Genomic DNA, 25915 nt, shown 5'->3' on the forward strand with positions numbered 1-25915 from the left:
AGGCAGCGATTCAACAAACGACGGTTTAACAAGGGATCTTACCGTGGCGGTTCCAGGCCTCAGAATCAGGAGGTGAGTGCTCCGGATCTTTACCCATTGCCTTTGGGGGGTCGTACTCGTCATTTCTTTCACAATTGGGTTCAGTTATCTCAGGACGCTTGGGTCCTGGAGACTGTTCGAGGTTTTCATCTGCATTTCTTTCAGGTCCCCGTGCAAGACGTTTTTCCCCGGCAGCTGTTTTTTTCCCAAGCAGAAGGTGCTTTTATCGATTCAGAAATAGGAGAATTGCTGCGGAAACGCGCGATAGCACGCTGCGATGCGGGCCCTCGCGGTTTTTGCAGCAATATTTTTCTAGTACAGAAGAAAGGTGGAGGTTACAGTTAGTACTCAATTTAAAAACCTTCAATCAGTACATGGTTTACAATCATTTCACGATGGAGGGCATCCATCTTTTGACGGATCTGTTGAAGCAGGGAGACTGGATGGTCCGTTTGGACCTGAAGGACGCCTACCTGTCCATTCCGATTTTTCCACCCCGTCGGAGGTTTTTACAGTTTCAGTGGAGGGACCAATGGTACGAATATTTGGTCCTGCCTTTCGGTCTCTCATCAGCTCCTTGGTGCTTCACCAAGGTGTTGAAACCGGTGATTGCATATCTCTGGGAGCAGGGGCTCCGTATGATAGTGTACTTAGACGACATCCTGATCATGGCGCAGGCGCAGGATGTGGCATCCCAACACCTGCGCTTGACCATTGCTACGCTTCAAAATCTAGGTTTTGTCGTCAACGAGAAGAAATCAGTTCTTTGCCCAACCCAGAAGATAGACTTTCTGGGTTTTGTCATAGACTCGCAAAAGGCTCAGTTGAGCCTCCCTCGGTCGAAACTGCGCGACATTCAGAAGGAGTTGCGCGTCCTGTTGTCCAGACAGAGTGAGACACTGCGAGCTATTGCCAGGGTGGTGGGTCTCCTGGCATCATCGGTGCAAGCAATATTTCCGGGACCTCTTCATTATCGGGCCCTTCAGAGGTTGAAGATTTGTCATCTACAGGAGGGTCTCTCGTATACGGATCTAGTTCCTCTGTCATCTGAGGTTCGGCAGGAACTCCAGTGGTGGTTAGGTCACGTGGAGGCTTGGAACGGCCGGGCCGTCTTCGGCTCCGTTCCAGAAGACATCATAGAGTCCGATGCCAGCCGTTGGGGCTGGGGAGCGTGTTGTGGAAATATTTCCACCGGCGGCAGGTGGTCTCTGCAGGAGCTAGAGCTGCACATAAATTGTCTCGAGCTGCTCGCCGGTTCGTTCGCGGTCAGAACCCTGGCGCCCAAGAAGGTGTCCTGTTGCATCCTCCTAAGGATGGACAACGTATCGGCGGTGCGCTATATCAACAAACTAGGGGGCACAAGATCCTCCATGTTAGTAGAGATAGCGAAGGATTTCTGGCATTACTGTCCGACCCATCAGATTTCAGTCACGGCGGAGTATATCCCGGGTCAGTCGAATGTGGTGGCGGATTGGCACTCGCGCCACCTGAAAGACTACTGCGATTGGCAACTCAACCCGACGGTGGTGCAATGGTTGCAAAGGATATGGGGAACGTGTCAGATCGATCTGTTCGCGTCCCGACTGAATCGTCAGATGCCTCTGTTCTTCAGTTGGAGACCGGATCCGTTGGCTCTAGCGACGGATGCTTTTTCTCAGGACTGGTCTCAGTCGCTGAATTATGCGTTTCTCCCCTTCATTCTGATTCCCCGGTTGTACTCTCGGATTCTGCGTCAGAAGGCGGAATTGATTTTAGTGACTCCCCTTTGGAAGTCGCAGCTGTGGTTTCTGAGCCTCTTGGAGCTGTGCTGCGACCTTCCCAGGAGGATCCCGGATTCTCCGACGCTGCTCCAGGGCCCTCAGGGAGAGATGCACCCGATGGTACTGTCGGGGCATCTAACACAGATGGCCTGGAGACTTTCAGGAAACGTTGGCAAATGCCGGAGTTTTCGGAACAAGCTTCAGCCTTCATTGATCAAGCCTGGGCTCCCTCCACCAGAAAACGTTATACTTCCGCCTGGAAAGGCTGGGTTCGTTGGTGCGTGGAGCAGCACGTGGATCCCGTGGGGGCAGGACTACCCTGTATTATAAATTTTCTTTCCTCGAAAGCGTCGGAAGGGTTAGCTTATCGTTCTGTTAATAACTACCGTTCCGCGATTTCGGCGGGCCATTCCCAGATCGATGGTAAACCTGTAGGTATGCATCCTATGGTATGTAAACTCTTAAAGGGGATTCGGGTTGCGAATCCACCTAAGCCAAAATACACGTCCTTGTGGGATGTCTCTAGGGTACTCGATTTTCTCGCAAACTGGCCCCATAATGATCTTTTGTCCAGAAAACAACTTTCAGCCAAACTCGCTATGTTACTGTGTCTGTCGGCTTGCCGACGTTCTTCTGATGTGAAGGCCCTGGATGTTAGGGGTAGAGTATTCACCCCTGAAGGGGTTTCTTTTAATATAACGGCCAGAACCAAAACAATGTCTAGATGTGTTGATTACTATGCTTTTCCTAGCAATACCAAACTTTGTGTGGTTCAATGTCTTAAAGCATACGAATAATGTACAAAAAATATAAGACCTCAGGGTGTTTCGCAATTATTGATTGCTTTACAGAAGCCTTTCAGACCTGTTACTGCGGCTACTATAGCCAGGTGGTTGAAATATATTATGCAGGAAGCGGGCATTGATACCCAGGTGTTTGGAGCACATTCTGTTCGGGGCGCCATGGCGTCTAAAAGTTTTATGCTGGGTTGTACTATTCAAGATATAATGCATTCAGCTGATTGGTCTTCTGAATCCACTTTCAAACAGTTTTACTATAAGCCGGTGGGTGATATTTCCTCTGTGGTGTTTCAAGAGCGTTAAACTAGCATAATACGAAGCCTCCGGTCCTGTAATAGAATAAAAAATTAGCTAGCTATCGCGCCAAGAATTTTCAATTCTATTAAGGACACGGAGGCGAGGATTATCCCACCCGGTTTATTACATGTATTGTAATATTATGCCCACCCTGATATGATCTGGTTGACAGAATTTACGGGCGTATTTTTCTCATTTTTTCAGGTTCTGAAAAGAAGATGGACTGAATGTCCTGCGGATTGATGGAATTCTTTCCAGTTGGCTGTTCTTCCACGTTGGAGGCGATTCATGTTGGATCAATGTTGTTAATGGACTCATGTTCGGAGCAAAGAAAGAGGACTATATCCGGTGTTGCCTAGTTCTTAAGGGCAATGACAGGAAGTGATGTATGCTTGCATCATGGGAAATGTAGTTTATTTTACATATACAACGATTTTCATTGGCTGCTGTGTGTAGCATTAAAAGAAAGAGAAGCATAATCCTCGCCTCCGTGTCCTTAATAGAATTGAAAATTCTTGGCGCGATAGCTAGCTAATTTTTTATCCATTGTGATCTTAGGTACCTGTGACAAGGATTGGTAAGTCGGGTACATTGGAAATAAATAGGAACGAACTAGGGTTACTGGTAGTAGTGTGTAGGTTACCCGATTAATAAATATGGTAAATTGAATTTATGGGCCCAAAATGTGCATATGGTAAAATTATAGTCGGGTGACCTGCGCGCTCTATCAAGCGCCTAGGGATTGTAATAAAGACACAAGCATGAACATGGAAGAAATACCCTGACAATTAGTGACACACTAAATAATAACAATACATGTACTTCACACAAGCCTGATAGCTCTTACATTGCAGAGACCTATTGGCTTTGCCAAGGCTCGTTTACTTCTCTACTACCAGGGTTTACCTGACATAATTTCCACATGTGTAGTTTCATGGCAAGGCCCAGAGGCCAGTATTATGCGTACACCTTTATTGCTCTCTTGCTAATCCTCGTTTGTTTTCTGAAACGTAATCGGGAAATTACAAACGCAATGTCAACACGTCCTGTCCCTTTTGAGTTTACCTACAATGCTCTCCTTTCAGAGTTGTTTTCGTTAAAAAAAAAAAGTACGGGCCTCAGAGTTGACACCAGCAGCCGTGTTTTGAGCTCACAGCCCTGAACCGATTCATGCAATACACTTCCTATTGTCGTCACATCCGGTTTCTGACAGTTGCTCTACATTCGGATCCCCCTGAATACAATTACATGGAAATGTTTGCTGCCCTCGTCACTGCAAATCCATGCAAAGACGAACTCGAGCACTACATAAGGTTTGAGGCGCCACTGTCAGTATTCGATAACGCTGTGCATTGAGTATCCCCCCCCACCCACTACAATGTCACTTCCGGGTGCTAAACAGTTCGCGAATTGCCAATTGCTGCCAGTGTTCGATTTCCCGATGTGGCGTCACTTCCGCTCCCTGACAGTTTCTGCGCTCAGACCAGGCCTTACCGCAGAGCGCATGCGCGACGGCCCTGGAAGTAGTCCTGGCAGTCAGAGGGTTAACCAACAGCGGAGTAATCCTTCCCGGGGCCGCAGCGCTGCACAGTCACAGGCCGCGCGCCCCGTTGGGCTCTCCTGGATGTTTTTTCTGTAGCGGAACACAACTCTTCTCCGCAGGGAAAGAATCCCGGAGACCACGGCGCCACCATTGGATGCAGAAACAAGAGCGCACCCTCGAGGGCCATTCCGCAGTGTTCCTCCGCCGCACTACTTGTTCCCCGGGGTGTGAAGATGGCGACCTGAGGAGGTACCGGGAGGAGAGATCGGGGCTGTGGATAGACCCCTCACGAACCCCCACCCCTGGCTAACCCGAAGCAAAGCCTAGCAGCGCTCCCCGCTTATACCGGTCTACTCTTTGTCCGTCCGCGCCCCCCTCCCCCCAGCAGCCCGCCATGCTGCCCCCGCCCCGGAGGATGAGGACGCGGGAGCCGGTGTGGAGCGGAGTGTAGAGGTGAGTTGCCTTGCTTAATCCCTCCGGTTTGCGGCTGTGCGCTCTCTTGCATGACTATATTGGAGGCCAGGCCCCTATCAATCTGGCTCTTGGGTCATTCGAGATGGAGGATTTGCGGAATTCCTTGTGTAGCCATCGTGTCCCTCAGTTTGTTAGAGCACTGAACTCATCGGGACGAATCCTTCGCATCTGATCTAATGACATAATCTGAAGTTTTCCTTAAATGTCCATCATGTGCAGCAAGCTTCCCCAGTTCCTGTACCGCACTTTTGTTGACACCCCACCATACCCATTTATTGTCCCGTTGGGCTGCCTTCTTTGCCTTTCTCTGTGTTGCAGCCACTCGCCCTGCAGCTGGCATCCCTAAACCCATGTTTTGGAGGTTGACACCCCTTAGTCTGTGCCCCAGCCCCCTTAGTACAGAGGTTCCGTTGCCCCTTGTGGTTACTCATGCATATGTGGCATTGACTACTTGATACCCCATGTGCTGCAGTCAAACGCCACCCGTTATCTAGTCTTGAGTGCTGCAGCTTACCTAACTTGATGCATCTACTGTGCACTACACTTATTCATCCCTTTGTTTACTTCTTCTTGCTGCGTTCTGACCCCACTTCTTGACGGGCCACCTCTTATGCTCCTACTTGTCATTGTAATGTCCTTCGGTGCTGCTGACTTCTCCACCTTGGACAAACTCCCAATGTGCTCCAGGCTGCCACCTTGATGCATCCACATTTTATTCATTCAGGTAATGGGCAGCTATTTTAGGATACCCCCTCGCTTCATGTACCCCGTGTTTTTCATTGTGATGCTCCAGTCTAATATCTCACTCGCTTTAAGCCAAACACAGATACTGTAATGTAAAGGTACGCAAGCTCACGAATCAAAGCACGTCACACTCTCAATGTCCAGTCACCAAGGACCTGATTTTTCGCTACCCCGACAGTTATAGCCTAAAACGATGTGCTTAGACAGTCCCATGCTCCTGAGAACTTCGAGGCCAGACAAATGGCAGACATGTTGTAGTAATCCCGATTATATAACTTCTTGCAGTTTGTCCCTCCCTTCTTTTAGTAGACTCCCAGTATGCTGCTGCACCCCACCCCACCCCATTTTGCTTTGCTTGCTAATGCAGCGTGCCCCTACACGTGCTTAATCTGGACTCCGTTGTAGACCCACCCTTAACCATCTCCTCCGTGTGCTCAGTGTTGACTTTATCCTCGTAACGTGCTCATCATGTGCTGTAGGTTTTGCCATACTTGAGTGGAAGTAAAATGCTAACCACTGACTGGTCTTTGTGTTGCATGCAACTTAACTTTTATTAGAATGTGTTTCAGGAGGTGGTGTTATTTGTTTGTTTTTTAAGGAAGGGAGATTATATCTGAATAAGTGTGCTTTAAATTCGGAGCTGTTTTAAGTAGATACCAGTCGTATTTGAGCACATTACTCTGTGCACATCTTAAATCGAACTGGGACGTTATTTATGTGTACGGCACCGCATACATTAATTACACTGCCATGGCTGAGTACTGTGCACGAGTCGTACACTGCATACATGTTTGACGGTTACACTATTGTGTGGAAAAAAGAAGTAAAAATGCATATCAGGTTGGGCTAATAAATACCATAGCAAAGTTGTCAGAAAACCATACCAATGTCCCTTCCGCACGCCCTGAACTTAGCAAATATTTAAAATAAGAATGAGCAGACTTTAAACTAATTTAGCTGTCCTTGGTTCTCAACAGTTTGGTGACCCCTCGTATAGTATGTAAGACTTTTATATCATCCATGTGCTCTTGTTTTGTGTGCGTTCTTTTGGGTCATGATCGTACTTTGGCAAACTTTATTTATTGGTTTTAACACCATTAACTAATCCCTGTCACCGAGGAGGTAGAGCCACCGCCTTTGCAGAGTTTACGTTTCGAAAGAAGGTAGATCTGATATGTTGCAGCATGACCAATTTATAAGGTTTCCCTATTTTCTGTGTATGTATGTGCAGCGGGAAAATTCTCGTTTGTATATAAAACTATAACTCCGTTTTCTTGTATGCGGAATACTAGTATCATCTGTTAAGCCAGTAACGATAGTGCTTTTGTGACGTCCATTATTGACGATTTGAGGTCAATTACTATGTATTCGTGGACGTGAAAGCAAGAAAATACACAATGCTTGCATAAAAATACTCTTTATAAAGTAAGAGGCAGACCCATAACTTTATTTTAACGTAATTCTGTAAACAAAACGTTTAGAGGCCGAATTCAAGGTAGTAGAGTCCTACACTCCTTAGTAGCAAAATATAACCTTAACTACTAAATAAAACACACAGGATTTTAACAGATGGTAACGAGCAAACGGCTTTATGGGGCTAAATTGGATGTGTTTGCAGGAAATATTGCATCTGACCCTTTCTAATTAGAATGCTCATGTACTAGCGAAGGTAAAGTTGAGATTGATTGTTATGAAATATTTCCAAACACACCAAACGGTATTATTCATTAGAACTATCATGAAGAAACCCAAGCCTCATTCTGTTCTCGCAGTTCCACATGCTTTTGAATCACTTACTAACAAAATAGTATTAATCAAGGGAGGCTTGTCAAAGCAGGTACATCTTTCAGAGGAGAACTGAAGCGCACCGTGCCAAGCAGCTGCTCCAGATAGTCAGTTAAGCATCCTACCTTGATAGAAAGAATACCTTTTTTGAAAGCTTTTATTTCAACATTTATTGATTTCATTGACTTGCAGGGGCAATTTTGTTTTTCTTACAAGTGGGTGGAACCATACATCATTACTTTATTTCTCTCAGCACTCGTTCTATCGGAATATTTTCTTCCGAGTTGCAAAAGTCCGAATTTAAAAAACTTTCATACCAGTTAACGTTCGTAAATTATACGTGCGTGACCTGCTTGATGAGCTCATCATGACCACTTTGCCTATCATGGTTTGTATTCCATTTTTCCGACGCGACCCAGGCTTTCTCTTGTATTCTTTTTCTGTTAACATTGAGCTTCTTGTCCCCACATACATTTTGATCGGTACTCCCATAGTCGAGAGTTATGATTTTCCGTTCTGCGGTCTCACCTTTGTCCAGATGCGTTTTTAACTCATGACCTGTATAAAGCCTCTCTACTTTTAAGACGCCAGGTAGGGTGTGCAAACACAAAAAATCCATCTTTTGTAGTGTCTGCTGATCTACATAGTTGGACTTCAAAGTCATGGCTGTAAATGAAACGTTAAATTGCTTTATGGAATTGTATGCCTTCATTAGTTGTTTAATAGAGAATCATTTAGCATGCTCACAGAGAAGACCTACTTACCAAATATCTTGTGAGGTCAGGTCGCAAGTGAATCGTAGTTGAAACCGTTAACATATGCATGATATTCTTAACAAATATCAGTCAAGCTTTCCCATACTGCTTTGTGTTCAGAGCTGGGCAGTCCAAATTTGGTGGCATATCTGAGATCAGTTCACTCTGTCTACTTATGAGGTGTCTCAAAGATTACAAAATAAAATAGTGCAGGTTGAAGGCTTAAGCATTGAGCTACCAAATGTAATCCACAGACACTGAATTGAGATAATTTGACTTTTTTAGTGGCATTCAAAGCAAACCCCGGTATTCTGTCAAAATGAAAACAACTTCTATTGACATTTTGGATGATTAATCCTTTAGGGCGCATACTAAGTACCCATACAGCTCAGCTCTAGGGTCCTCATTACCTTGCGTTTGATACACAGGCCTTTTAGTTAATCAAGATCACAATTCGTAGTGCTTTGAACAAACTTTAACCAACAGCCTCTTATATTTCAAGTTGGGAGAACATTTGTCCAACAATTGGTCCAGCTTATCGTTCAAGTTAGGGCATTCTAGTTTGTAGCATTTGTAAGACTTCTCAAGGCGTGTACATGCATGAAGGAATGCTGTGGCCTTGATATAATTCACTTCAACAGTGAAAGTAAGCAAGAAATATGAGTTCAGCAAAATAAAATCACCGAAGGAAAGTCGAGCAAGAATTGTTGCAATTTATGCAAGAGATTGGTACAGCGGTGATACTACAAAATAGGACTGGTTCATGTTAGGAAATGTAGCTTTAGCTTACCATACTGAATAGGAAATATTGCATCCATCATACTAAACAAGAGATGTAGTGACGGTAGCATATTCAGTAATTCATATTGCAACTGTGGCTTACTTAGCAAGGAGTAATTTAGCTATACCATAAAAACAAATATTACACATATATTGGAATGTACTCGATATTGCACGTATATTAAACAATAATTTTTCCACTCTCACTGAGCTGGATATTGAATTGTTGCACTAAATATAAACAATCTCACTAAGCAAACAAATTAACCACAACTGGTAGAGAAATGGCAGTGGCAGTATATTAGGGAAATATCAGGTAATTGAGTATCCTTGACAACAGCATTTGTGACCACTTTTTCTCGTTATGCAGGAACTACTGCAACTTATTAAGGAGTAAAAAAACCCCCCATATAAGTAAAAATATTGCTTGTATTAGCAAGGAATATTGTGACCATGTACTAAGCAAGTATCAACCATGACTGCTCTCTTGTTAAGCCTCCTAAGAGCTATACAGAAAACTAATGTAGCCTGTTGTCTCCATGCAGTTAGCCACTTTTAGTTTTTGCATGGCTTAAATTTCTTAACCATTCCCAGCAAACACAGTTCCGGAGCACACACCACAATTTCCGACTATCTGATATGATTAAAACATGGGGAAAATATCAGGGAACCTCAGTTCCACTGTTTAACATGTTTCTAGCCCTAGCTATTTTTCAGCACCAAGAGTAAATGCTCCCTGATACCACTCTAATATCTTCCCTTAGTCAGGAAAAATCTTTGTGAGGACAGACAAATAATTAGATAAATACATATAGCACCAAATGGTGTTTGTATCAGGATAGTCTGTTGAAAAAATATTGGTTGCCTTCAAGTGGCATCATGAGACCGTGCGAGGGAGAAGGGACACCTGTAGTCACACTTTCCTCAAATGAGGTGTATTGAAGCAATGGTTCATCCACCAGAACCCTCCTATACACTTCGGGTTGACTTTACCTCTTGCACAAAAGCCTTAACAGCACCGTTCTGTTCAGATGTAATTGTTAATGTACTTTTATAGTGCTTACAAACACCGACAAGGCATTTCAGTAAAACAATTTGTATTTGGGGTGAGAGCACGCTACTCCAGAGCCAGAGATTAGTAGGTAACTATTTTTTTTCCTGTGCATTAATTGTTAGGTTTGTGCTTTTGATTTCATGCGTGTTTGTTTATTAGAGTTCGGAGTAGGGATAGAATGACTGCAATGGATTCGAAAAGGTGGGTTTGCCGAAGGGATAGAATGATAGGAATGAAATTGAAAAGGGGAAGTAATAAGTGTTCATGTAAATAGTGGTCCTGTGTGCTTGTTGGCTGCCTGGAATGGGTAAGATGGAGGGGTGAAAGGATGTTTGGGATGATGGGGGGGAGGAAAATCGGAAGGAATTTATTTCTGTTTATGTTTTTAATAGTAAAAGTGGGTGTATGACCCCCCCCCTTTTTTTTTTTTCTGAGTTCTCTATAGCTCAAACTTGACCCGGATCGGGTATCGGAGCGCTTTACATGAGCACCAGTTGCGTTGCATAAGGACACATTTATTTTTGTTAGGCACGGGGAGATTAAGTGATTTGCCCAGAATCACAGGATGTTGAGCGTGGTTGCCAAGACTCTAACCTGGTTCCCCCAGCTTTGAGGTCGACCGCCTTAGCCATTAGGCCACATCCTCTCCCCAATATATACGTGTGTATGTGTGTGTGTGTATATATTTTCGCTCCAACTCTTTCCTTATCAAAAAAGAGAATTCCGCACTCTCAGGGGTATTCCAGCACAGCTTTATTTCAATTTGACCAGCAACAGCGGACCCGTTTCGGCAAAATGCCTTTGTCTATGTCCACACACACACATATACACACGCTTGGTAAAATTAGGTTTGCTTGATTAAACCCCTCTATGTAAATAGCCATTTGCACATTGAAACAGTGATTTTTGACATGGTTTGCTGTCCACATTAATCTTGTCGTACATTAAAAAAATGATTTTAAATAGCTATAATAATAAACATACATACACATGCCTCTTATTGTAGTTATTAGTAGCAGGCATAACCCTCTATATATGCACCTATATGTATGTAGAAGCAGCAGTTTTGACTTGGTCTGATATATACATGTATCTTGTAATGTAATATAGTTTTTCTCTCATATACATGTATCTACATGCAACTGGAGGAATATTTCAAAGTACTATGATGTGTTCTTGTATAATGACAGCACTTTTCCATACTGTGAGAAGTATAACTTGTCTGATTATATTCTTGTGGTATATTCTTGAGTTGTGACTATAGTTGGCCTGTGGGGAAGAGCCAGCTATTGACTAATCTTCTGAAATGGAGATGGTGGTCTGTGGATCTTATGTTTGAGATTTGGCTGCTAGAACAGAGAAAGATGTTCCACCCATGTTTTTTTCCGTGTATTTAGGAATTGTGAGGCGGGGAGCAAATTATTGAACTTAGGTTCCTTTGTTGTATGTATTTGTTGATTTTCTTCCTGATGAAAGTGGTCCTTTTCCATGTATTGCGTTTTGTGTGATACAAAGCTGCTTGAAGGAGGATCTCATTCAACTGGTAACCAGTATAGCGCCCTCCAAGCAGAGATGTGGGCTGGTGGCTTTAGATAGGAGCAGTCTAGGGGCAGTGGTCTGAGTTCTTTGTACTCTTCTCATATTTGACAAAGTTAAGCCGTGAAAAATAGCATAGTTCAGTTTTGATAGAACGAGAGATGACAGTTTGAACCTTGTGTGGGAAGAAGCATCAGTGTTTTCTTTGAGAGAACCTGCTTTGGCTACCTTATTCACTCGTGGATTCATTCACAGTTGTGTGTATGTTAATTCCAAGTTTTTTTTACCTCCTTAGTTATTTTTGGAGGTGGCCCTGGATCATCAGACCAGGCACAGAGAGGGTCGTAGCCACAGGTTGGTGTATCAGTTTTATAGGCGTTCAATTTTAGGTGTCTCCATGTCATCCATTGCTCAACAGCCCATAGGCAGTGGAAGATTATTGCTATTTTGATGTCCTTTGGGCTTTCCCATTTTCAGAGTTATCTGTGTAGTTTTAGCAGATGTTAAACTCATTGATCAGATCTGGTAATGATGTCATGTAGATGTTGATTCAGAAAAGGGGGTGGTGATGAACAGAGTGCCTGAATTAAGCAGACCACTCTTACCCAGTCCAAAGATCAGGGCTTGATCCATCACCGTTTTTTAGCTCACTGCACCATCCCAGCTCAGAACTTGGCTATATGCAAATTAGTCTGTTCCTGTCCCAGTGCATGATGGGAACAGGGCAAACCAAACTACCAAGCCAATTCTTATACTGGGAAGGAAACAAGCTTCCGGGGACCGGTTTCTGCCATTTCAGGCGTTGTCGGCCCGGCTTGCTTGAATCCTGATGGTGCAATGAGCAAGGGACTCACATCTGAGTATACCCTTCCACGCTTATGGTGGACAAAATGATTCAGAAAAGGGGGTGGTGATGAACAGAGTGCCTGAATTAAGCAGACCACTCTTACCCAGTCCAAAGATCAGGGCTTGATCCATCAGCGTTTTTTAGCTCACTGCACCATCCCAGCTCAGAACGTGGCTATATGCAAATTAGTCTGTTCCTGTCCCAGTGCATGATGGGAACAGGGCAAACCAAACTACCAAGCCAATTCTTATACTGGGAAGGAAACAAGCTTCCGGGGACCGGTTTCTGCCATTTCAGGCGTCGTCGGCCCGGCTTGCTTGAGTCCTGATGGTGCAATGAGCAAGGGACTCACATCTGAGTATACCCTTCCACGCTTATGGTGGACAAAATGATTCACCACCCCCTTTTCTGAATCGTTTTTGGCCACTATAGGTGTGGCAGGGTATACTCAGACATGAGTCCCTTGCTCACTGCTCCATCAGGATTCAAGCAAGCCGGGCCGACGAGGCTGAAATGCCAGAAACCGGTCCCCGGTAGCTTGTCTCCTTTCTGGTGAAGAATTGGCTTGGTAGTTTGGTCTGCCCTGTTCCCATGATGCACTGGGCCAGGGACAGACTAATTTGCATATAGCCAGGTTCTGAGCTGGGATGGGGCAGTGAGCTAAATAACGGTGATGGGTCAAGCCCTGATCTTTGGACTGGGTAAGAGTGGTCTGCTTAATTCAGACACTCTGTTCATCACCACCCCCTTTTCTGAATCGTTTTTGGCCACTATAGGTGTGGCAGGGTATACTCTGACATGAGTCCCTTGCTCACTGCTCCATCAGGATTCAAGCAAGCCGGGCCGACGAGGCTGAAATGCCAGAAACCGGTCCCCGGTAGCTTGTCTCCTTTCTGGTGAAGAATTGGCTTGGTAGTTTGGTCTGCCCTGTTCCCATGATGCACTGGGCCAGGGACAGACTAATTTGCATATAGCCAGGTTCTGAGCTGGGATGGGGCAGTGAGCTAAATAACGGTGATGAATCAAGCCCTGATCTTTGGACTGGGTAAGAGCTGTCTGCTTAATTCAGACACTCTGTTCATCACCACCCCCTTTTCTGAATCGTCATGTAGATGTTGACACGCCTGGCTGTGGTAATTGATCCTTGAGGGACTCCTGCCTTAATGTTGTAAGTTTAGAATAGAATTGGGGATTATATTTTATAATTGTTCTGTTGTAATCCAGATTAGAAGTGTGCCCTCTATGCTGGCTTCCCTAAGTCTTTGGTTGAGTGTATAATGGTCCACTGTGTCAAAGGTCGCTGAAAGAACCAAGAGAAGAAAGGTTGCAACTCTGTTCTGGTCCACTTTGTTTTTAAGGTAATCCCAGATAGAGATTAGGGCAGCTTCAGTGCCTCTTCCTGGGCAGAATCCAGTTGGAGGTAAGAAAGTATGGGATTGTCTACAATGAATAATGACATCCGGGTTTAAAGCTGTTCTTCGCTATAAGCTTGCCTAGAAATGTTCAGTCTCAGTTTGCTATGGATCTGTAGTTTTCAGAATGTGTAGACTTTCATTAGAACTTACTCTGAACCTTGTTGGGATACTGTACTAGTGCCTCTCACTCTAGCCCTGCTGTTCAATATAATTTATCATTTTGCTGTAGTTTTCCTGTTCAGAATGTGCAGAATGAGAATTGCCCTGCCCCCACATGTGAAGTTTCTCCAAACAAATTTTTGACTGGCCGATCCTGATGTCTGATCTCATCCCGTCACAGAACCCATCTCTGCAGTAACTGTCTCCACATAAGTGGCTCCATTACCAAGTCTCGGAGTATATAGCTGGACTGACCATAACACTTAAACCTCATCCATTTCATCCTCAGCCTTAACATGTCTGGATCAAGCCCTCTTGCTGCATTGGGAGACTTAAGATGTGGAGATTAGATACTCTGGTGTTCTCTAGGCACCACACATTGACTTCCAGTTGAATTGAAGTTTACAGTGCAATTCTGAATCTCCTATGAAAGTTAGTGGTTATATCCCAGCTCCTCCACTGCCAGAGCAACCTTGAACTGCCTTTTATGGTTGTCCATTCATGTGCTTTTGGTACCCATTGAGCTGTTCTGAAGCACCTTCATTTTGGTAGCTGTTAACATTAACTTTTATTAAAGGAGGTACCTGAAATTGATTAAGGGCTGATTTAATGAGAACTTGCTCAGTGACAATTTGTTTTCCACCATTCGCGACAACAATATTAAGGACCTGGATGCTGGGAATATGCTTCTTTCTTTACTGTCAATACCACAGCAGTCAATCAATATTTGTAAACAAAATTACAAATCCCATGAGTATTTAAACACCCCCACGCTTCTTTTCCATTCAACCAACCCTAACTCCTCCATGTCCATAAAACCGAGAAACACATTCTTGCTGCCTTTTTCTTTGTGAGGCCAGTTCATTCACCAGCAACGATGAAGACCAACAACTGCAAAATCAGCAACATAACCATGGAATGTCCACAGGTCAGGCTGCAGGTCACCAACAGCCATAGCCACCACTACCCTCATAATCAGAGTGGATAAGTCGAAATAATACAGAAGTACCAACCATACATATAAACCAGTCCGCCAGTAATATTCAATAGTATACTCTCTACCATAAACATAGGGTGGGATAATCCTCGCCTCCGTGACCTCAATAGAAAAGCTTTTTCAAAAAATGTTTTTATTCTCTGTCTGGGCTGGAGGCTCCAATTATGCACATTCGACATATCAACACCAGGTGGTTTATCATATAACTGCTAAAATGTCGAATCTGATGATGTACTTGAGCCGAGAAACAAAGGAAGAGACTAAGAGGTCATAGCTCCACAAGCAGGGTGCACCCCAAACCTGTTAACATCAATATGTGCCTTGGCAATAATCTATCGGACCCACCGGAACAGAGTTGTGGTCGCCACAGGTATAAAAGGTTTTTGCACAGCAAATAAAAGTTTACCATTAGGATAAGTACACAGTAATCTAGAACAATTCTCATAAGTTGTTAAACATTGTACCACAAAGAATTTTTTTTATAATGAGGAACAGCTTGGATAATCAAACTTCGAAAACGTTTTTTTGTACGTCTAGAGATGGCAAATGAGACTCCCTCTGGAGTGAATACCTGGTAAATCCATCGCATGAATGTCTGAAACTCTCCAGCCAAAGCAACATAGTGAGCTTAGCAGACAGTTGCTTCCCAGTCATTGTCCGGCCATCTCTGAAGCAACCTCTATATCAAATTGATGTCCCATAACTGCTCATAATGAAGCTTAGGAGGATTGGACATTGTAATACCCATGAGAATGACCAGACGAGACAGTTGATCCTACATTTTTTATTGCCCTGTAACTAGGCTTGTCCAGCTCCCCCAGCCAGGAATTTTAAAATATCCTTCAAACCTTCTGCCATGGGATCCATATCCTGTTCCACACACTAGCGCATTTAGATCCTTCAAGTAGCCTTAAATCACTTGCGAGTGGACGGGCACATTCTCGTTGGAGGTATGTAAAAGTTTGCCTTGCAATTCTTGGAATAAAACAACGTTGCCGTAAACGTTCCACACCATGAGAGGCAGACAGTTTTGCAACATCAACGGATGAAGGTCCTTTAGTGGATCCTACAGAATTTCTGGGAACATTGGAAGAGCCACTGAGAGGGCAATCGACGTTTGATGAAGAACCGGGAACCATGGTTGCTTCCTCCAAATTAGGGTCACCAGGACCACCTTGCCCTGTATCCTCGCCTCCACTTAAGATTGTGAATGATGGAAAGGTGTACAACAGCCCCTTGGCTCAGTCCTCTAGAAACGCGTCTGTTGCTCGTGTCAAAGGATCTGGCCTCCAACTGAAGAAAACCAGAAGATGGTGATTCAGTCTGTACTCAAACAGGTCGACCCCATCAATGCCAGAGAGCAATCTGAATCTGCTGAAACACGAGGGGGACAGATTTGGATAGGTTGATGACAAAACCCAAATCCTGAAAAAGATGAACTGTAAAGGACAAGTGATCCAGAATAAGAACATGTGAATGTTCCATGAGAATCATGTCGGATGAATAATTAATCTCATGCCCTTCACTCTGAGTCTCTGCATCGCAGGCCTCCTCAGCTTGGTGAAGCACCAGGGAGCTTACGAGACCGAAAGGGAGAGCTGTGTATTCGTACCAATGATCCCGCTATTGAAATAGTATGAACCTCTTGTGAGGTGGAAAGATCGGTACTCTAAGATAGACGTCCAGACGGACAATCCAGTTGCCCTCATCAGCAGATCTCTTAGCAAGTGAATCCTTCCCATTTTGAAATGCCTGTGGACCACCCAGTGATTGAACTCATTGAGTTTTAAAATCAGGCGGTGACCTCCCCCTTTCTTCTGTACAAGTAAAACTGTACTTCAAAAACCTCTGCAATGAGAGCACACAGTGCAAATCTCACCATTTGCGAAGAAGCTCATAAATCTCTGAATTTAAGAAGGTCATTTCTTGTTAGCAGGGAGAGGCAAAGAAGTCGAGGGGGAGTCAGTTGGGACTGAGTACCAACCAGCTCTAAATAGAAATCCATAACTCTCACGAACCCACAGGCCGTGGGTTATCTTTCGCCAATTGTGAACAGATGTTGGAGTTCTCCCACCCCCCACCTCCTCCCACCTCCTCCCAGTGCACTTGAGATAAAGGAATAATGCTTACTGGTGAAACTTGAAGATGGGATGGCCTGGAAGGACTACCTGAAAAAGCCCCTGCTCTATCTGCCTCTGGATAAGTGTGACTAGGATGGGAAGAAGCCTGCTCTCCTGATACCATCTTGCTAGCTTCCACTCCTGCGCGACACATCCTTGGAGAGAGAGTCACCTGTAAAAAGGTCGCTGCTTTGCATGGCCCTGGTAAAAAGGTTTGTATTTGAAACTTTCTGACACCTGAGCTTTGGCCATTTTTTTTAACACCTTCACAGTCCTTGGCAGACTTATCTGCAAAGAGGAGGCCATCAGCGTTTGGACCAGCAGTGGCCAAGTTTACCACCTTGGCATCAATGGGCACAAGCTAGGATTTCCTGCGCCCTAAGGAGACTGCACAGTTTTCATTTCCCAGGAGGCAATTTTTTTTTCCATCTCCGGATCTATTTTGGCACCAGACTCTTTTCCTCTAGAGCCTTGTGAACTTTTTTTGCCGAAGGACAAGAGGGGTCCAAGAGTTTATTCTGGCGTGCTTTCCATGCCCCCTGAGTACCCTTTTTTGGGTCCTTTGCATATTTCTTCAAAGAAGGTTAGCATGCTGGGGTCTGAGATTTTTTTGGCGGGGGGTAGGGGGTTGGGGGTTGTCATAGGCTGTCTTGCTCAGGAGGTCAGGTCTGGGACCGTCGGCACAAAGGATTTTACCTCTTTATCAAAACTCTTTCTGAGTTGGTGCTGCATATACTCTGCCATAGCCATGACAGGAGTCTAATCAGAGGCCCCAGGGTGGATTGTGTCCTTGCGGGTAAATTGAAAGGAGTTAGAACCGCAGGGCCCTGGTAGCACTTTGAGGAGGTCACAGGGTTTCTTTATTCTTCTTCCTGATAGGCCCAGGTGGAACAGAGCGAGAGGAGGCAGAATCTGTGTCTGAAGCGCCCTGAGTAGGTTTCAGGAGAGGGGACTGGAAGAGTCACGAACACTATATCGATGAGCCCAGTCCTAGGAGAGATGAACCAGGACATCCACATGAGGCCAGTTCTGTGAATTGGAAGGATCCTCCCTAGGAGTAGAGGAAAACCCCTGAGCCGAGGTGGAGGGACTGGAGGCTGATTTCCCCTTTTTGGTCATGATCCAGTTGGTTGGTATAGGATGTAGCTCCGAAGTCATGGCTTATTTACCGATTTCTGAACACACAAATCTATAGCTTCCACAAGACCATCCGCCAAGTAGCATTCCCCCTCCTGTTTAAATGAACCATAGTTGGCAGAATCATATAGCTCACTGTCAGGCATGTTTAAATATCAAGGCCCTTTACACTCCGTGATCAAGAAGGGTTAAACCACCCCTAACAGACAGAGGCGTGGAAAGCATCCCTCAGGCAGAGCATACACCACAATTTTTGCAGCTCCCAACAAGGCTCTGTATGTAGGGGCATCTGCGAGTGGCAAAGCCACAGGCTCCAAAGATTATTGCAACCACAATTCAAATAAGTAAATCTTGCCAGGTAAATAAGAGGTAACATCCGAATCGTGGCATAAGAAATTCCCAGATGTTATGGGGAAGACTGGCCTCCTATTGTTACAGCCTGGAGAAAGGCGTCTGCAGCCATGCTCAACCGCCGCAAAGGAGGAGCGGGAATGTAAAGAGTGGTCCGAGACACATTCAACATAAACTGAATACTATTATCATCAATCACGTGTTAGGTAACAACTATAACACTGGTATATGATACCTGAGAGAAATCACTAACGCCTTCCAATTGCATGCATATTATGAATGCATGTGTTAGTTCAGAACACAAAAATGCAAAAGCGCCAGAGTAACCAATATCGTATGTAATACATTTATTTATAAGTTCACAGTGCACATTTTATACAGTAGTCATGGGTTGCCTGAAAGGAGCAAAAGAGGAAAAGGGAGTGATGGTGTGGGTTTTTAGAAGGTGAAGGTCATAGGTTTTTAGAGCAAAACAATTTAAATCATCTAGACATTTACTGGTAAAAAGACCAGTATCAGAATACCTGTCCGCCAAGAAAACCTCTATTTACAAAAGGAATTTTGTTAATTCACACATGCAACATATGCACTTCCAGAATGATGTGCGGGGAGATGGGTACAGGTCTAATGTGTGAGGAGGGCATCGACGTTTCGACTCGACTAGCGCATGGAGGGCGAGTGCGGACCTCAGCTGCGAGTCTTCTTCAGGACTGGGAGGAGGCAACCTAATCCTGGTGCCAGCCGGCAACTCAAAACTTCAAAGGACTGGCACTCTTTACATTCCCACATTATACCCAGGTCTGTTGATTTATTGGGTCACCCCATTATCTATAATGGCAAAGGAGGAGCGGGTGCTGGACAAGGGAAGAGGACACTGTGAAATGGCCAATTGGAAAACACATACTCCCAAAGAAGCAGTCGACCAAAGAGACGGCCGTCCAAAAGAATCCCGTGCCCGCTGTTGAGTGAAGTGGAAGTGGGAGAAGGGTGTGGAGATCAAGGTGTTGGGCACCTAGAAAGCTGTGATCATATCAGAAACACTTCAAATAACAAAAGAATTACAAGGGTCTTACAATGGCCGATCCTAAAGAAACAACAATTAATAAACCAAGTAATACAATCACACAAATGCCATACTATAATGGTACAAAATCGAGAGACACTTGCGTTGACTGCCGAGGAGTAAAAAAAAGAGGCAGCAAGAAGGTGTTTCTCTGTTTTGTGGACATGGATGAGCTATGATTGGTGGGTTGGAAAGGAAATTGAGGTAGGGGTGTGTTTAATGCTCCTGGGATTTGTAGTTTTGTTTATAAATGTTTTGATTAGCTGGTGTAATTTTGGCACTAAAGAAAGAAAAGCATAATCTGAGTCTCCAGTCCTGACATCGAATTTGGCTTCCTGTTCTTAATTCAATTTCTGAACTCCCTTTATTTCCCAGTTTAGAGTGCGTGTGATTGTACACCATCTTCGCTTTCTCTCTGCTCTCCCTGCGAGATATGGTATAGAGAGAGTTGCAGCTATTCCATGCACAGGTACACGGAGACAGTGCCTGTGTAAGACGTCTCCTCGGCTCCACTGAGGGGAGAGAAAGCTTTGCCTTCAGCGTGCAAGGGAAGCGATGTAGCCTTTTGAATGGTGGCACCGGCCTTTCTGAGAACCTCCCATCTCTTTAACCCCTTCGCTGCGGCGGCTATTCCGCCGCGGCGCTAAGGGGGAGGCGGGCCGTGCAGCGCTCCCGTACTCGTGATGGAACCGCTTCGTCACGGCCCGCGGGTGAGCTGTGCTTGTGACGGAATGGTTCCGTCACGGCCCGCCCGGTCTTTAGAACGTCAGCGCAGGTGCGGAATTCGCTCTGCGGAACCGTTCCGTCACCAGCACAGCCCACCCGAGGCTCGTGACGGAACGGTTCCGTCACGAGCATGGGAGGGGTTAATTCTTTGCGTCTGAGCTGCCTTTATTGGCAGCAGCATGCATTATGGGGCCTACTATTTATTGCAGCTTTGTCTTCTTTCGAGTACTCTCACGTTTTTTAGGCTGCCATGGCCGTGGTACTCCTCTGAGACCTGTACTTGCACCATCTTCGGTATCAGTAGAGATGAGGAAGGACACATTCACAGCTCCTAGGGATCAGCCGATGGGTTAAAATAAAAAAATCCCTAATTAGATCATTAGGTGTACCACTGCTTCCTCTTACCGATAATATCTAGAACTTCTCGCAACTTTTCTCAGTGGTTTGCTAGGCATTCCACAAAGTAAGCCTACGCTAGCCACGCCCATTCACCTCTTACGTGCCCCGTGGTGTGTTCATTATAAACTGTTACATCTAGAACTTGTTACAACTTTGAGGGCTACAAGTAGCTTTAACTCTTCTGTGATCTCGGTCCTTTTTGTTCGCGCTGTTTACCCAAGAGGCCGCACTGACCTGATTGGAACACTTGGGCGTGCAGTGTGGAGGAGCAAGGGACACGGGAGTTGAATCATCTCGCACCGCAACAGCTAAAGCATAAAGCCAAATTGATTTGTTTAGAACATGCAACTCGACCCCTTCGGTCTCTCTTTTGTGATTTCCTAACTATCCAGCTCTGTCCTGGGTCCCAAAAAAACAACTGCAGATCAGTGATGCATGTTTTCCGGCCGGTGGTATTTCACTGTACAGATCTGAGACACCACACCATCATTGTTGAGCTAAGCCGTTAGTTATTTTTTACATCAGTATTGGGTTGTAAAATTGCACACTTTCCAGTTCACGAGTAACTAGCAGAAACAGAGAAATGTGCTACTTATGCTTTTACCAGCAAATGTACTTTCTAATACGAATGCAGCCCACGTGTTGGCTATATGAAGCTGCTGAAGTACTATACGGGTGCCAAATCTTTTCTCAAACATACCTAAAAATGTATTTACTAAAAAGTATGTTTTAATCGTCGAATAAGAACACTATTCTGTTCCTTAACACATACCTCCTTTCCATAAAAGAATATCTTTACATAATCACAGATGTGAAATATATTGAATCCGAAGATCGAAACCGGAATGATCATGGTTGTAAGTGACGAGGGGTTTACTCAGAAATGGGTCTCGTGGTCACTGAAAACATGCTGCACTCAACTGAAAAAGCCCCATTGGGCCGAACCCGGGCTTGGGTAGCTTGTGTTCAGGTACAAAGAAGACCTGGTTTATCAGTTCTGTTTGAGCTGTTCAATTGGAGCAGGACCAATGCTGATTTGCATGTGGCTGGGTCTAATCTGAAGTGAGGAAAAAACACGATGGGCTGGAATTCTGATCGAACGATTGCCTGCAGCTGGACTTTTTGTAAGCATTCATCCATCCTCTTTTGTTCTTTAGGTTGTAAAGTTGACACTTAACAACCGGGCTTTATTTCCCACCCCCTTTCTTCTTCATGGTAGTCTTGTCAGTTGTGGCCAGAAAATCACTTGTCAATCCCGACCTATACGGTAATTTAGTTTATTTATGAATGCATGCCGATTATCAGTTCACTTATTTCAGTAACCGAAAGCTTGACCGTAAAACCATATAGCTAGGATCAATACTGGTGCGTGCTAGACCGAAATGCAGAGCACAGAATGTGACATTTTTACTTGTCCTAAGCCCTGAAACCTTTGCCTTTATTGTCATTGTTAGGCTAACCTGCCTGGGTTCCGTCACATGTAGCGTGTTCACTATTTAATTATATATTTGTTTGACTGCAGTTTAAAAATGCACTCTTGATGCCTCAATTTATGTGCCGAAATGGAGTGATTATCTTATTTTTTTGGGACTTTTTCTTTATTTCTATTTAGGTTTTGGTGTTTCATACCTTTGTCAAAATTGACTATTGAATTGTTACTACTTTGTGTGCCTACAAACAGTTTCCCCATACATCTTCCATCTATGCTTGTTCCTCATGCTACAGGATTTAGTTGCTGATGCGCTGGGCAATGGCTGCCAGCCTCTGAGTACCTGACATGGAAGTAATCACCTCCTTGTGAAGGAAAGTATCTCAGTCTCTGTCTCTAGAGTTAAAACACTTTTCCTCATGTGGAAGGGTGTCCGTTAGAAGTTTCTTCTGTGTAAGCTGGTTGGGAAATCTATTGTTACCTACAACAAGTCTCCCCTGTCCTGATTTTGTTGACATAGTTGAAACTGCTAGGTATTGTAGCAGGCAGTCTACATTTTAAGATGTAAAGATCTCTCTTGAGGAGTTTAGAACCTGTGTGTATTTGCAATTCAACACTTCCCATTACAAAACAAGCATTGGCATAGCCAATAGGTCTCACCTTTGGGACCTTTATAAGTGTTTAGTTAGAGCTATTGGATTTGCTAATGATTGTAAGCTGTGTTGTAGAGTATTGTGGCTGCTGCGCAGCATGTTGATACATACAAAAGGGAACTCATTGTTAGGTTTCTTTTGATCGCTTGGTTCACAGTTGAAACTAATAGTGAGCCATCCATTGTGTAGATAGTATACATAGATTGGTCCTGAAGAATTGATTCATGATCTCACAGACACATTAGACAAAAAACATGTCGACCATCAACTCATAGCCACTACTTGACATTATCCCGGAGGTGGCCCGCATTTTTTGTTTTTAACTGGGACCAGTGAGCTCACTGATTAAATTGAATTTGGAGCACCACTGTTCTCCCCTTTTTAATCCTCCCCACACTATTGTTGCATATTCTTTCACCCACATCTACACCACAAGGCTTTTAACCCGCACTGCACCCGACGGCTTGGGATAAATAGATGTCCGAAAAAGAGCCCCTCATAGGGTGCAAGTCAGGCATGGCCGCGCCGGCCTGACTAGAAGCGTGTCCTATGATAAAGCGTACCACCCATCCGGGTGTGTGAGGGCCCCATTTCCCAAATTGGGAGACACCCTGTATCCACCATAGGGTCACGGTAACAGACAACCTACCTGGCCTCCTCCCGTTCTTCTGTTCTTCACCTTAGGAACGGCATACTTTGTTAGCTTACTTGACGTTCTGGGGGCTCGTATGCTGGACCTTTGAGTGCCCTCTGTCTCTCCTTTTGTTGATATTTTGTCCTGCATTGATACCTTATGCCTTTGGTGCATTGCTCCCCATATGATCTGCTTCCATGCCTTGTAACCTGCACTTTGATTTTTTTTTTTTAGCAAAAGACACACAACTGATGGACGGAATGCATAACCAATCAAACATTCCCCCCACCCCCCCACTTGACGTTCTGGGGGCTCGTATGCTGGACCCTTGTGCACCCTCTGTCTCTCCTTTTGTTGATCCATTGTCCTGCATTGATGCCATACGCCTTTGGTGCATTGCACCATGTGTGATCTGCTTCCATTTGTTGTAACCTGAGCCTTGAAATTCTTTAGCAAAAAACTGATGGACGGAATAAAGAACAAATCAACCCCCCCCCCCTCCCCCCCCTGTCAAGAGATCTGGGTTAAATCCATAATTCTTTTGCTCATGCCACCCAGTTTAGACCGAGCTATATGCAAATCAGTCTTGACCCTGCTCTCCATGGGTCCATGGGAACAGTCCACCCCGAACTGCCAGGTCGGGTCCTCCCTGGATGAGAAACCAGCATCCTGGGACCGGTTTCCCGGTCAAGACTGATTTGCATATGGCTGGGTTTAAATGGAATGGCTGGCAAAAAACACAATGGATTGAGGCCCAGATCTCTGTACTGGCGGTGAATGTTTGAGATAGTTCCAGCATTCCATCCATCAGTTGTTTTTTGCATTTGTCACTCCTAGTGGGACGAGTATGCCCAGACGTGGGTCCCGTGCTCTCCATGCCCCTGGATTCAAGTTAGCCTTGCTGATGAGTGGTGATAACCCGAAACCGGTCCCAGGATGCTTGCTTCCGGTCCCGGGAGGACCTGGCCTGGCAGTTCAGACTGGACTGTTCCAATGGCGAGCATGGTCAAGACTGATTTGCATAGGCTGAGTTTAAACTGGAATGGAATGGTGGGCAAAAAAAAGATGGGGTTAGGCCCAGATCTCTGTACTGGGGGTGAATTATTGACATTGCTCAGCATTGCGTCCATCTACATTTCTTTTTGCATTTTGAAAATTTGAGCCTTACATGTGAAGTGGCAACTACATTTCTCTACCCCATGTATTTATTACGTTTATGTGCTGCACGTCTGCTACCACCCAACAACTCGGTATTGTAATGTTTTGGGGCCATGCTGTGTGAACAATTACAAATAGTTTTGAGTGTTTGTGCCACTGTAAACTGCTACCCAATGCCTTCATGCGTTTCCCTTGGGTATCTGTACTCCTTTGAACTCCAATCTACGAGAAATCGACTTGTATGACTATATCTGTTTACTTCAGTATTGGTAATTGCTGTTTGCTGCTTTTTTTGCATCTTAAAAGATGTGTGCTAATCTTTTCTGAAACCAGCACTTAGTGCACACTGCCTGCAGTGTTGATACCCTGACGCTTGTACTGTTGATTTATGGTTGTCTCGATGCTGGCTGGATCCAGTCTCGTACAAAGTACCCCGGACCATTATTTCTAATATTCTGTTTCCCCTGCAATCATGTTCCAGTGTTGTGCCACTGGCCCTGCCTCTCTTCCCATGCAAGCCATATAGACCTTCTTCTCTAATTTGCACTTATGTGATCAATCATCACTACTGATGTAGTTTCCTTTATTTGGTTTCACTAACTCACTCTTATCTAGATCCAATTGGATCAAGTTGCACCCCTCACTATGGCGCAAATAACTTTTATAGCACACATCAGATAATTCCTTGTTGTCTTTGTTATAATTCTAAAACCCAAGATGGCTACTGCATTTTTCAAATTGTATCTATATGGTACTCTAAAAGGCAACCCTGAAATACCGATTGTAGATCACTCTGAAGATAGAAGTAGTAAAAAGCAAAGTTATCTCTTGCTCACTCACTGTACCCGCACCACCGATTAGGTTTTAAGCAACTCTTCCCTATCTTACCACAGTGGCCGGTTTGAAAAAGTAACCCCGTCCAACGTCTCCCTTCCTTATCTGCTTCAGGCATAAAAATCATGAAGTATGAATTTTTTTAAAGTTGAATGAGGAAATTTCAACAAGTTTGAGTCGCAAACCATTTCTCTTAATAAAATAACCGTGTATGTCCTGTTCAATACAATACCAGCCTGCATCTTAGGCACGTTCACGATCTCACTCTTGTACATTTATCCTGTAAATGCCACGCGACTGCCCAAAAAAAGGAAAATGTATCAGATTCGCTCATAAGAATAATTCATAAAGAATCTGGTGCATTCACCGCAAGACCCACACCAACTCTCCCATGTGCAATCCCAATCAACTCATTGTTTTGCCTGA

At 44.6% G+C, this 25915-nt stretch overlaps 1 protein-coding gene across 6 annotated transcripts in view; it reads left to right on the top strand.

Moving 5' to 3' along the window:
• Positions 1 to 4393: 4393 nt before the first annotated feature.
• Positions 4394 to 25915, top strand: part of KMT2D (lysine methyltransferase 2D) — a 1543965-nt gene continuing 1522443 nt past the window's right edge. For all 6 annotated transcript variants that reach the window (XM_078685770.1, XM_078685786.1, XM_078685782.1 and 3 more), the window contains exon 1: positions 4394 to 4892. The gene's annotated coding sequence lies outside the window, so the exon portion shown is untranslated. The remainder of the gene's footprint in view (positions 4893 to 25915) is intronic.

This window comes from Lissotriton helveticus, chromosome 1_1, assembly GCF_964261635.1.
Source record: "Lissotriton helveticus chromosome 1_1, aLisHel1.1, whole genome shotgun sequence".
Lineage (NCBI taxonomy): Eukaryota > Metazoa > Chordata > Amphibia > Caudata > Salamandridae > Lissotriton > Lissotriton helveticus.